Here is a 14,157-nt window from a genome sequence, read left to right as displayed (position 1 = left end):
ATTCTCACTCAAAGTCACCTTTCACATGTATATGGGGCAATTGAAAACAAAAATATAGTATCTGGGGTCTTAAAGACTTGAAGGTAAACAAGCGACCATCTAGCTCCGAAGCAACGAACCCCACATGGAAGAAATACACCAGCCTGTATGATCATAAGGTGTCGAAGGGAAAAAGTATCAGGCATCAAAGAACAAAATATCATATCATTGTGAATGAGGGGGAGTGCGGAGTGGCAACCTAAAGCCCATCTGTAGGCAACTGGACATCCCCTTACGATTGATCGCGGGGAGGAGACAGGCCAGTCAGGGTGCAGTTTAGCAACGATGAAACATACAGCTTTCCTCTAGTGCCTAAATGCTTCCTTCCAGCCTCCCTTCCCTCCCCCACTATCATGATCCCAATTCTTCCTTACAAATCTGGCTAGAACTGAGGCTATACATTGGTACAGATAGGAACTGGAAACACAGGGAATCCAAGACAGATGATCCCTTCAGGACCAGTGATGAGAGTGGCAATACCGGGAGGGTGGAGCAAAGGTGGAGTAGAAAGGGGGAACTGATTACAAGGATCTATATATAACTCCTTTCTGGAGGACGGACAACAGAAAAGAGTTGTACATGCCCCCAATAAAATGATTTCTTTTAAAATAAGAAAATACCATACCATCATCAAAGTGACATTGTTGCTGAACACTTTAAGGAGATCATGTGAAACAGATTTACCAAAATATAAAAAGGTCTGAAAATGAATTGTGACAACAGGGAAGTATGCACACACTATATTGCACAATCTTTTGAGAGAAAAAAGGCAGCATTTGTACAAGGAGTGTAGAAGGTCTAGGTAAAAAGGGTGAATGGAAATAAGAGATCCAGATAGGAAATTGGATGAGTGATGTTCCCTTGTGGGGATTACAGTCTTTGACAGGAAACGAAATATATATAAAATGTTCAATGAAAAACAAATTTCTCTGTGAAATTTCCCCAAACTCATACACAAACATACATATATAAAATACATATATTTCTACTAAATTATACTAATTTCTCTTTAGTTTTCTTCTTGAATATTGCTTGGCAATAGTAAATTTCTGTCCTAATTTTATTGAAGTATATGAAATTCCCCTTTATGTAGATTTGCATATATGTTTATTTCTTGTGAAGGAGTCCTGGTAGCACAGTGAATATGATAGTTGGGCTTTGTGTTCATTTGGCTAAACCAGAAATCTCAATAGTTTGGCTGTTGAGGTCTCTCCCCAGATGTGACCTAATATAATTAACACCATGATGGGATCTTCTATGAACAACCAGGCAGTTGTAAGAGGATTAGAGTGGAGTGTAACCCTTTACTCAGATCACAACCCTGATCATTTTCTCTAGGAGTATGGCCTCCTTGATATATATAATAGATCCTGTGGAGCGATGCTTCTCTTCTTTTTGGTCTGGATCTTGCATTTACCAAATCTACTTCCAGTTTTTTCAACTGGAATTGTATTTTGGCTTAAAGTTCAGCGTGACACCATGAACACTGTTTCTAGTTACACTGGGATGTTCTTTCACCTTCTGTGTCATGGGTTGAAAAGTAATGTGGAAAAATTCCTTTAGCTAATATTACCTACCTAAATTATAAAATATCTGAAAATAATCAGTGATTTGATAATATGTGATACAAATACTGAAATAATGAATCAGACATAATATCACACATATATTGATATTTTGGGTAAATAATGAAGCATACATTAGATATATATATATATAAATGCTTCTTTGTTTAACATTAAAGAGATAATTTACACATATCACAAAAGATAGGAAAGGGTTAAGATGAGAAATGTTGCAGGTACTGGGATCAGTATTTGTATCACATTATAAGTGCATTTGGTTGAATCCACTATAATTATTCAATCTGTATGCTTATTAAATAATATGAGAACAGGTACTCTCTGAGGAAGAACTCAGTATCAGGATCGGAAGAACGTTTGTTAACCACGTGTGATATGCAGATGACACAACCTTGCATGCTGAAAAAGGAAGAGGGCTTGAGATATTTGCTGATGATCAAAGGCTGCAGCCTTCAGTGTAGATTGCAAGTCAATAAAATAAAACCCAGATCTTCACAATTGAATCAATAGACATTATAATAAATGGAGAAGAGATTGAATTTGACAAATAGTTCATTTCGTTTGGATCTACAATCAATGCTCATGAAATCAGCAGTAATGAAATAAAATGACATATTGTATTTGGCAGATCTGCTGCATTAAGAACTCTTTAAAATCTTAAAGAGCAAGGATGTCACTTGGAGGACAAAAGCACACCTGACCCAAGTTATGGCATCTTTAGTCACCCCATAAGCATGTGCGAGACGGTCAGTGATTAAGAAAAACAGGAGGTATATAGATGCATTTGAACTACGGTCGTGGCAAAGATTATGGACAATATAGAAAACTGCCTTGGAAGAACTTTAACCAGAGTGCTACTTAGAATCAAGGATGGCAAGACGTTGTACTAGGGACTTCGGTCATGTTAATGGAGGAGTTAAGCACCTGTGAAAGCATGGTATGGGTAATAAAGGTGAGGGTGTGTAAAAGAAACAGTGCAATAGAAGTGAGTGACCCAGTGGCTACAGCAATGGGCTTAGACATGGCAATGTTGGGTCGTGTGGTTCAGAACTGGGCAGTGTTCTGTCGGTCAGCAACAACCCTAAATTCACGCATCTAACAAGGTGATTAAGGAAAAATATATATCAATTACACATATGTTCTGAATAAACTGATATAATTAAGCTGGGTGAGCCCGAATAAGATGATATTATTGAAAATCTAGATAGAAATAGAGATTTGGTTGATTGGTGCTTCATTTACTATGAACGGAGAGAATCTCCCTCACACAGTAGTCCACTTACACAGGAATGCTATTTCCTTGTATTTATCATTATAGCCCTACCATCTGTGCAGTGTATCACATTGTGATAGAGTAAAAATTCCTTGTAAGACTCTTCAGCTCATGTCTTCGTAACTCCTACCGAATGTTTGTGTCACTGCCCTCCCTCTGGCTATATGAGGGAGCCATCTTTGAGGCAGGAAAAGATATAGGAAGCTCAGGAGCATCAGAAAAGTGCGTTCCTGATCTCTGTCAAAAGTGGCCAAGACCAGAGACACCAGAAATGGTGGCATGAAGACTACAGGACAATGCACAGGTACAGCAACAGGACTATGGGACAATGCACAGGTACAACAACAGGACTACGGGACAATGCACAGGTACAGCAACAGGACTATGGGACTGCGAGACAGAGCAGCAAGTGGATTCACTGGCCCAGCAAGGCTGAGGCCAAGGGCTCCCATTATCAAAAGGCTAAGGACAAGAGAGAGAGGTGTTTCTGTCGACAAATGACTGTAACCTGTTTACTGATCCTGACTTTTGATAACCTATTAACTCTCCTAATTAGCCTTCTTAATTGTGAGAATTGCCTGTGAGTCCTATGACTATTGCAAGGGATTATCGATTCCCTGAGGAGAAGGAGAGTGGCGTGGTTGGTGTCAGAAAAGGTCCAGAAGGATGGTGGATGAAGGCATCGTTTGCACCCAACTCATGACAATTGGGCAGACAGAGGGTGTCAGATATGCGCGGCCCCTTTCTCAGTATTTATTGCTGACACAGGTTAAATAAACACATGACGAATATGTGAGCAATGTACAATGAAGAACACCTCTCAATGTATATTTCAATAAGAATCGATGTCAAAATTATTAAAATCAGAGGATGAAGGCCTCACATTTATTTTGGACTTCTTCCGCAACCCTGTCCAAACATCACGTGGGATACATGCAGTCACTTCGTGCTAGCATGCAAGCCCACGTTGACAGCAACTCATGCTCCCCGCTTTAAAAGAGATATCAACATGGAGATTGGCGGCCATGGTCACTTGTAAAAGGGGAAAGGGATAACAGAACTAGAATAAAGGGGTAAATTTGAGTTTGGGGGGCTTTGAAACTCATTCGATTCTAGGAGCACACATAAAATACACAAATACCTTTGTAATAAATTTTGCCTGAGTCAAAATTCACTTACATACTTTGTGAGTTAATCTGTGTATTAAGAAATGATAGGCTATGTTTTGTTGGAGATGTAAAGGGGCTACACCTTATTTTTCATACCCAATGAGAAGGGGCTCATGATCATCTGTCCATTAGCATATAATTAATAAATTTGTTTATTAGTCCGTATCTTTGCATGAGCATGGGATGAGAATTCAGTATAAACTATAAAAGAGGGATGGCGACATTCTTGGACTATTTGTGTTCTCAGCATTTCCCATGGTAATTAGGAAACCTATGAGCAGACTGGAGCACTAGCTTAGAGTCAATTTACAGTGGTCTCTCCATTTCACAAAGAGTTTCTGTCTTGATGGGTGGGCGTGGGGGTCCTTCAGCTAGATACTTAGGGATGAATGTTTTAGGAGCCCCCCAAAGAGTTTATCCATATGCTCCATGTGAGAACCAGCAATTTTTAATGCTTTATACAAAGTGGAAACTGACACCTGAAATTAACCTGTGATGGCAACTAGAACCGGTACTGTGAGTTCTACAACTCTGAGTTATTAAATAAAGAGATTTTGATATCTTCTGCCAATCTTTCAACTTATAGAGTTGGAATTTTTTGAGGATATAAATAAAGAGATAATCCAAATTCCCTTCTTTGATTTAAATTGTCTGTCCCCAAGAAGGCCTCTAAGGGCCTCTTGGCACAGGGGCCACGCAGGGGCTGTAACTGCAACATCAGCAGTTGGAGCCCACACGTTGCTCTTTAGGGGGAAAAAATGAGGCTGTCTGCTCTCATTTTTTTTAATAATCTCAGAAACCCTATATACAGTTGTTATGAGTCAGAATTGACTCAGTGGGAGTGGGATTGGGCTCTGAGGGAATGTAAGAGTTTTCAGTTTAAAGTCATTTTGTTTAGACAAGGTGCTTCCTTCACCTAAATATTGTGGGACGAGTACATTCAAACTCTCGGCAATTGAATTGATGCTGACTGCTTGTGACCCTATAGGTCAGGGTAGAACTACCCTGTGAGCACCACTTTACAGGAGTAGAAAATCCTAACTGTCTCCTGGGAATGACTGGTGGTTTCGAACTGTGGACCTTGTGATTAGCAGCCCAAAGTGCAGCCACAAAGGCACCTATGAGTACACTAGTACTTCCCAAAGAAATTGCCCCTATCATCCAAAGAAGACCAGTATTTGTGAGTGCTTGACAAGGTAGGACTGACACCTGCGAATATTAACTTGAGATGGCAATAAGCAGCAGATTGACTTCAAAATGACTGGAAACAGAATGAAATACATTTCTAATGAAAGTGACTTAAAATATTAAATATTATTGAGAGATAAGAAAAAGAGCTTCAATAGACATTAGTAGAAAATAATGTTGAAAGATCTGAGGCCAGGGGCTTAGGTGGAGAGGAAATGTTTTGAGACTGATGAGGGCAACCAATGTACAAATGTGCATGACACAATTGATGTATGTATGGATTGTGATAAGAGTTGTATGAGCCCCTAATAAAATGATTTACAACAAAGAAAGAAAATAATACATACAAACACACATAGACACAATTCCCTATTGTTGAAACGTATGACCAGTTCATGTTGCGACTTCTAAATAAAATTTGTAATTATAATGTGTGAAAATTAGGTCCAGGATCTGAGCCTCCACTCTTTTCTCAGATTTATTATACTGAAACCAATCTGCTTCCTTTGTGCTTTGAGCGCACTGTAAGGCAATGAGGACTTAATCATCCGTATCACGTAAATATGCACGTTTATTACAGTGAATGTGTCTATCCCTGCCATTGTCTTTGGGGGCTTCCAGGATCACTTAGTATTTTGCCATAGAATCCTTGAAGATTTCTACTTGAGCCTTAATTCTTTACCCTACGCTGACCTTGTTTTTCTTTATTGATTTTCTAATTCTAGGGCTTTTCACATTTCATTAAAATATCTTACTTTGATCATCAGTGAGGTTAATCCTTACCAGTTCCTCCTTTTGGAGAACAGAGAGACAATGATGATCGGAGCTTTCATGATATGTGATTAGCGTCTCCCTGTGAGCAGGACTCGCAACATCCTGTTTGCTCCTGTCTGATGAATATATATATATATATATATATATATATATATATATATATATATATATATATATATATATATATATATATATATATATATAATTTTGTTCACTCAAGCTGTCCTTTGAAATTTTCTGTTTGCTTGTGTGGCTCTGTCATTTCTTCCTGTACCTAGCTCCTCTATGACTAAGATCAATGTTCAGAGTCTCTCCTGACATAACTTTGATCCTCCTTTCTCCCCTGTCTTTGAAAATGACATTTTCCTTTCTTTTTGAATGGCATTCTTAGTGTTCTCCTAAGGTTTATCAGGTCTCTATCCTTAGTACTCCATGTTTCAAATCTGTTCTTCAAATGTTCTTAAAGTGCGAGGAGACAGAGTCAAGGTCGCATTTTTATTCTTGTGGGCTTGTTTTTTTCTTCAGCTTCAATTTTAACTTAAACATGAACAACTGATGGTCTGCTCTGTAGTCAGTCACAGTCCTGGTGTTAGCTGCTGATACTGAGCTTCTCAATGGCCTCTTCCCACAGATGGCCTCCATTTGATTGCTGTGCATTCCATGTGTAGCAGTCCACGTGGATAGTTGCCTTTTGTGTTGCTGAAAATAGACATTGCTCTCAAGCATAGTTGGTCTTGAAAAGTTCTGTGAAATGATCTCTAGCTTAACTTTTTCACCAATTCCATATGTTCTAACTACTGCTCCTTCATTTGTGTTTCCAACTTTCACATGCCAATCATCAATAACTATCCATGTATCTTCATTGCCTGTTTGACCAATTTCAGACTGAGGACTGGGACAGTTCTTCAACTTCTTGAAGACAAGTCTCTGGTGGGTGCATAAATATGAACAATAGCTTTATTGATTGGATTTCCTTGAATATGGATCAATATCCTATCACAGACAAAATTGTACTTCAAGATATAGTTTCAAATGTCCTTTTTGATTGTGAATTCAACATTCTCCTTGATATGTCATTTCTGGCATAGGAAACTATTTTATTTTCTGATTAAAAATGGTCAAACCAAGTCCATTTTAGCTCACTAACACTGAGGATATTGTACTTTTGGCATTTCATTACTTCTGTTTATTCCCCAAATAAGAAGTTATAATTTCCTGAAAGGCCAGATTTTTAATGCGAAGTCTTAGAGTGATCCAAATACTGTAAGGAGTGCAAATAATTTTGTAGGTATCTTTTATTATGTTTTCCTTTCTGAAAATGCTATGTTGGATTAATAATAAGAATTCTTTTGAAATGTTAGAAGACTGATCTCTGTTATATGAGAAACTGTTGAAATATTAATTATTCTACAATATCGAATAGAATTACCAAATCAAGTTAGTCGGAAAATCAAAGTATATGAAACAACTTATCACTTCATTCAAGCTTCTACCTCTTTCTTCTTAGCAGCCTTGCAATACTTGCTCTTGAGAGGCACACATGGCAGATATCGTGCTCAATCAAGAATATCCTTCCCTTCACAGGGTGATGTGATAGCCAGCAGGTGCTTTAGATTGCTTGAATGTGTGAGCTAATTTTTGATTAGCGTGATAACACATGGAGTAAACCAGATAGATCATCTTCCCATTTCCAGACTTTTAAAAGATTTTCTTGATTAACTGTTTAAGAGAACATGGATTGATGAAGATTTAAATTGATCTTTTGTAGTACTTTTTTCAGACTAGGAAAGATGGCATGTGAATCCAGAAGAGGGTGACAGGACACTGTTCTGATCAAAATCGCATTGGGATACTTTTATGGGTACGAGATGCTTATTCTTACAGTGAGTTGCATTCAGCATAAACTCATCTATTTTTGCCTCCACCTGCCCCTGTGGTTTAAGCATGCTATTGAAAAAATAGTGTAACAAACCTATTAATATCAATTTGTATTGAGAGTTTTCCAGAAGCTAGATATGAACCTATTCTAATTCAGCATTGCACCTGTACCTGCACCTGCAATAGTTCTCAGTCGAAAATAACTTAAAAGAAAATTAGGAGGAGAAAGCTTTGCAAATCTAAACACTTGGGACATACTCTTGCTAACTATTATTATTACTAATTAATAGAAAACAGATTGTGATAAGAATCATTGTCATTTATATTTTAAAACATTTTATTAGGGACTCATACAACTCTTATCACAATAAATACATACATCAATTGTATAAAGCACAACTGTATATTCTTTGCCCTCATCATTTTCAAAGCATTTGCTTGCCACTTAATCCCTTTGCATCAAGTCCTCTTTTTATCCCCTCTCTCCCCACTCCCCCCTTCCCCCTCCCTCATGAGCACTTGATATTTTATAAATAATTATTTTGTCATATCTTGCCCTGTCTGGCGTCTCCCTTCACCCCCTTTTCTCTTGTCCTTCCCCCAGGGATGAGGTCACATGTAGATCCTTGTAATCGGTCCCCTATTTCCATATTTCCAACCCACTCACCCTCTACCCTCCCAGTATTGCCCCCCACACTCCTGGTCCTGAAGGTATCTTCTGCCCTGGATTCCCTGTGTCTCCAGCTCCTATCTGCACCAGTGTACATCCTCTGCTCTATCCAGACTGGCAAGGTAGAATTCAGATCATGGTAGTTGTGGGGGAGGAAGCATTTAGGAACTGGAGGAAAGCTGTATACTTCATCAGTGCTACATCACAAGCTGACTGACTCATCACCTCCCCTAGACCCCTCTGTGAGGGGATCTCCAGCAGCCGACAAATGGGCTTTGGGTCTCCATTCTACAATTACCCCTTCATTTCACTATGGTAAGATTTTTTTTTTATGATGCCTTATACCTGATCCCTTCAACACCTCGTGATCGCACAGGCTGGTTTGCTTCTTCCATGTGGGCTTTGTTGCTTCTGAGCTAGATGGCCACTTGTTTACTTTCAAGCCTTTAAGACCCCAGACACTATGTCTTTTGATAGCCAGGCACCATCAGCTTACTTCGCCACATTTGCTTATGCACCCATTTGTCCTCGGCGATCATATCATGGAGGTGTGCACTCAATGATATGATATTTTATTCTTTGATGCCTGATAACTGATCCCTTCGGGACCACGTGATCACACGAGCTGGTATGTTCTTCCATGTGGACTTTGTTGCTTCTGAGCTAGATGGCCGCTTGTTTATCTTTAAGTCTTTAAGACCCCAGATGCTATCTCTTTTGGTAGCCGGGCACCATCAGCTGTCTTCATTTTTTGCTTGTTCACTTGCTTTGACTTCAGCGGTTGTGTCAGGAGGGTGAGCATCATAGAATGGCAATTTAATAGAAGAAAGTATTCATGCATTGAGGGAGTGCTTGAGTAGGGGCCCAAGGTCCTTCCGCCACATTAATATTAAATCTATAAGTATAGGCACATAGATCTATTTCCCCATCCACATATATATATTTGCATGTGTACACGTCTTTGTCTAGACCTCTATAAATGCCCTTTGCCTTGTAGCTCGTTCCTCTATTTCCCTTGACTTTCCTCCTGTCCCGCTATCATGCTCCGTCCCCACCTGGGTTACAGCTATATCTCTTTGTTACCTTACCTTTGGTCATTCCCTACCAGGCCTGCCACTTCCACCTCACCACCGATTTGGATCCCTTGTTGTTCCTTGCTCCTGGGTTTGTTAACACCACTTCCTTAACCCCCACCCCTCCCTATCCATGTCCCCCCAGAACTGTAGGTCCCGTTGTTTTTCCTCCGGATACTTCATCCAGCCTATCCCATCTAGACAGACCTGTAGAGATAATAACATGCACAAAAACAAGACAGAGGAAAACAAAGCAACAGTATACAACGAAACAACAACAAACCACTGACAAAAAAACACAACAAAACATATCAAGAAATAAAAGCTTGTAGTTAGTTCAAGGATCATTTCTTGGCCTTCAGGGGTGTTTTCCAGTCCAGTCTGTTGGGGCACCTCGTCCTTGGCCCAAAGTCCACACTCAGCATCCCCTGAGGACCGTGCCGCTCTATTCCCTTGCTGTTCCTCTGCATTTCCCCAGTGTTTTGCCTCGGTGTGGTGGGATCAGTTCAGGCGCAATTCCCACACTGTGTCTCCGGTGCTGTCCCCTGTAGGGCCATAGGTCAGTGGGGGGGCATCATGTCTCATAATGGGGCCCGCCATGTGGTCCGCTCTGCATTGTCATTTATTAAGACTTGCTTTTATTAGACACTTATTACTATCATAGATTGAGTGTACTATCAAACTATGTGTTTCACATCAACTGAACTATTTTTGTCAGTGTATTGGCAGTTACCTAAAGAGAGAACTTTGCAGTTATGTAATGATGTAATCATCTACATGATGTAGTCTAATATAAGTCATTCAGTTGTAAGTATATTAGGGTGAAATGCAACATAGCTCTGACTCTATGTAATATGAATTTCCTTGGGGTGTGCTAAGCGTCACATTTTATCTTACAGAAAATCAAGGGAGAGAAAGGTTACAGAGAGGGGCCGGCCTACTACTGAGTAAAAAAGGACTATGAGTGAGTGGACTGTGCTCTTGTTAGGCCTCTCATGAGAAATACCTCAGTCCTTGGCTTCACTTGAGAAAGAATTCACTCTGAAGCCTGGAAGCCTGGAATATGATCCAAGTGAGTTTTATAAAGGATAGAAGAAGTTTAAGGTTGTACACAAGCTCCCTCAGGCACTTCACACCAAGCACACTCAAGCACTTCACACCCCCAGTTGGTTTCCTGAGGAGATGGCCTCATGGCCTGCTGAGAAACAGCTTGAAAGCAGAAGAGGCCATTCACTCTGGATTCTGGCTTTTCAGGCTCTAGGCTGGGAGGCATGGTCAAAGGTGCTGGTTGACTCCATTGACTATATTAAACTCACCTGGCCTAGGTGGGGCCAATCCAAGTGTAGCAGCCACCTAAGTGTACTACCCCTTCCTTCCTGGCTGGGAGCTCGAATTTCTGAGCATGCTCAGTGTATACCCTGGTCCCTGTTCTAATCACCTAACACTCTTTAGGCTTGGTGTTCCTAGACTGAGAACCACTGAACAAGGGGCTTCCCCTCTCCAATCGAATGAGAAATACCTTCCCCTTGAGCTGGCACTGTGAATTCAGATGCTTCCCTCCTAAACGGTGCATATGGTGCTATACCTGTAGTGGTTCGTTCTGTTGTGCATAGGGTTGCTACGGGCTGGAGCCGACTCAATGGCACCTAACAACAACAAACTATTGGAGAATGAATGTCTGTTTGTTAAAGTCATCCAGGTGAGGAATTTTTGTTAAAGCCGCACATGATAGCCGAGACCGTCATTTACAATTATTTTCAAATGTTGAAGACAACTCTTGGAATTCAGCTTGCTGTTATTTCTCATTATAGAGATGAAGGCATTGCTAGTCAGGCAAAGATGTTAAGTATTCTGCTCTGGGTCACACAGCTAAACAGCAGACATACATTCCAAACTCAAAACAGCTTGACTTCAAAATGTATTTGATTACATTGAGAAAGTGAGTCACGGCGCCTGGGGGCTCAGCATCATAATTTAGGGAGACACCAAGTGTTCTATATGGCACTTTGGTGAGTGGGGAGCGGAATCTTTAAAAAGCTCATGAGTAGCCATCCAAGGCCGCTAGTAGACTCCAATGGTGTGTTGGGAAGACGAGTGAGGAAAAGCAGAGAACATATACACTCAGTTTGTCCAGTGGATGAAGGCATCCTGCAAGCATCACTATCTAAACCCTGAAACCAGAATTGGTTGATGCCGGGTTACCCCTAGCAAGGGCTTTGGAAAGGATTACGGTAGACATTTCTGGACTGAATCCGAGAAAATTGTGGAACAGAACTTAAAATCCTTAAGAAGAAAGACCAAGCTTCTAGATCAGACAATCAGTTGTAAAGGGGATTCGGGGAAAATGTAGCACCATTACTCAGGATACAGCCCTGATTCCAAATAAGGAGACAACACTGCTAAAACAGAGATTGATGGAACCCCTAAGACGAGGACTCCTCGTCACCCTGCAGTTCTGGAAAGTTCCTCACCACTGTGTTAGAACAATCAACCATCTGTGATGAATCATGAGTTCAAGGACGAACTTCTGAGGGCTGAGGAGGAAAGGAGGAAAGCAAACAGGAACTAGAGGGATGGTGCATGGAAGGGGTTGTGATGAATAAGTTGAAACAAAATGCGTACGAACTGTTTAATGTAAAACTTATCTATTCTGCAAACCTCTGCTTTTTTCACAATAAAAAGTATTAAAGTGTTTGGTTGACCCCTAGAATGCATTAGAGCTTATAAAGAATGGATTCTTGCTATGTTTTAGTATTTGTTTTATTCAATTAAATTTTCTTCTTTATAGATGAAAGGTTAGCAAACCTCCCAATTTAGCAAACCTACAAAACTGGTTTAAAAATAAATACATGTTGGTAAGGTTTAAAATAATGATTTTTTAAAAAGTTTCATGGACATATAATTCATATGACAGATAATTCAGTAGTTCAAACATATTAAAAATAATTGTTCAATCATCGCCACCATAAATTTTAGAACATTTTCTTATTTTTTGTACTCACTGTCAATAACTCCCCATCTCTTTTAAACCTCCCCTGCCATGCCTCCAAGAAACCATTAATCTACTTACTGTCTCTGTAGACTTACCTATTCTGGGATTAATATATAGAAAACATACCTAAAAACCTAACAACAATAACAAATAAAATAGAGGAAAAACTTCAATCAAAAAGAAAGCAAAGTATTAAAAGCTGAAACAAATTTTAAATGGGCCAAAGGGCTAGCTTGCTATTGCTCCAACACCCCCAGGATCTCTCTGTCTTCCTCACTGTTGCTTTGAATTCCCTAGTTCCCCTGTTTACTGCGCTGTGGGCCCACTGCTCCCTTCTCCATCTCCTCCACCCTGCAAGTCCCTCCAGGACCACTGGCCCATTGCTTTCTGCTCAAGCTGGCTTCTTATGCCTATCTCCTATAGGGAGGCAAACCAACACTAAGGGAGACACAACAAAAGATTGCATAAAAGAGGAAAAGAATAATAATAACTAGCAAAAGGAAACCCAGAAAGAGCATACATAATTCTGGTCTGTCCACTAACCTTTATGCCTATCTCCCCACTGTTCCTGGGGCTTCTGGGAACTGCCTCTCCTAGTCAGAAATCTATTTGGGGTTCTCCTTTGGGGCTTTGTGACTAGGCTTTTATCCTGCAACAAAATTTTTAAAAGTAGGAATCAAAACTGTATTTTCATTATTCTTTAGTTTTATTGTATAAAAATAGGATTCATGTTTGGATTTAGCATATTTAATTGCATTAGTTCCAAGCTTTTGAATAAGACAAGAGAGAACACATGCAGGTTCCGACTATTTCTCTGGTAGAAACGCAGTTAGAATTCTCCCAGAGCACTGAATCATTGATCAACTGTGAATTATATTTGTAATCAACAACATGCTCAGGGCATATTGATTGAGGTATCACTGCAGGTGCAAAATAAAGAAGTCCATATGTTGTAATCTATAAGTCACATTCCCCATTAAATGAAGCCATCTTCCTTGCTCTGGGTCCCAGAATTCATAGCTGCACTATAGTATTTCTGAACTCATTTCCAATGTTAATTTTATTTAGACAGCGCTGGCATATTTTTATTGTTCTTGTGTGAATACTGAACTTTTAATACTAAACTCCTTAATCCTGGTGCTAATACTCCTCATGTGATCCAGTGACCAGATGTGACTAAGATAGTTATTGTAACAACCATCTATTTGGACAAATACTATGGGGATTTTCTTATCATTAGTATTTCACCACTGTGCCCACTATTTAACTTAAACTGATTCAGTGGCTATGGAGGAATGTCAAACAGTACCAAGTCCTTTCCAAATGTGGTGTTCATTTATTTTCAGAATCAGAGATAGGACACCAGTTATCAATATCACTAGAGAAAAACCCAATTGAATATGTATTTAGCTTAATCATATCACCTTCGTACTCATTTGCTGACTTCACTTTCAGATTGCCTCCAATGAAATAATGCTTTACAATGCTTACATTTTTGCTCAGTCCTAAGAATGTATT

The 14,157-nt window shown here is 39.7% G+C and overlaps 1 non-coding gene across 1 annotated transcript; it reads left to right on the top strand.

Annotated features, from left to right (window-relative positions):
• Nucleotides 1-6,012: 6,012 nt before the first annotated feature.
• LOC142444073 (U8 small nucleolar RNA) lies at nt 6,013-6,147 on the top strand. Its single transcript, XR_012783748.1, has one exon. It is a non-coding gene; the product is annotated as a U8 small nucleolar RNA (small nucleolar RNA).
• The last annotated feature ends 8,010 nt before the right edge of the window (nt 6,148-14,157 follow it).

This window comes from Tenrec ecaudatus, chromosome 3 (genome assembly GCF_050624435.1).
Source record: "Tenrec ecaudatus isolate mTenEca1 chromosome 3, mTenEca1.hap1, whole genome shotgun sequence".
Taxonomy (NCBI): domain Eukaryota; kingdom Metazoa; phylum Chordata; class Mammalia; order Afrosoricida; family Tenrecidae; genus Tenrec; species Tenrec ecaudatus.
This window is presented reverse-complemented; position numbering and strand designations above follow the sequence as displayed.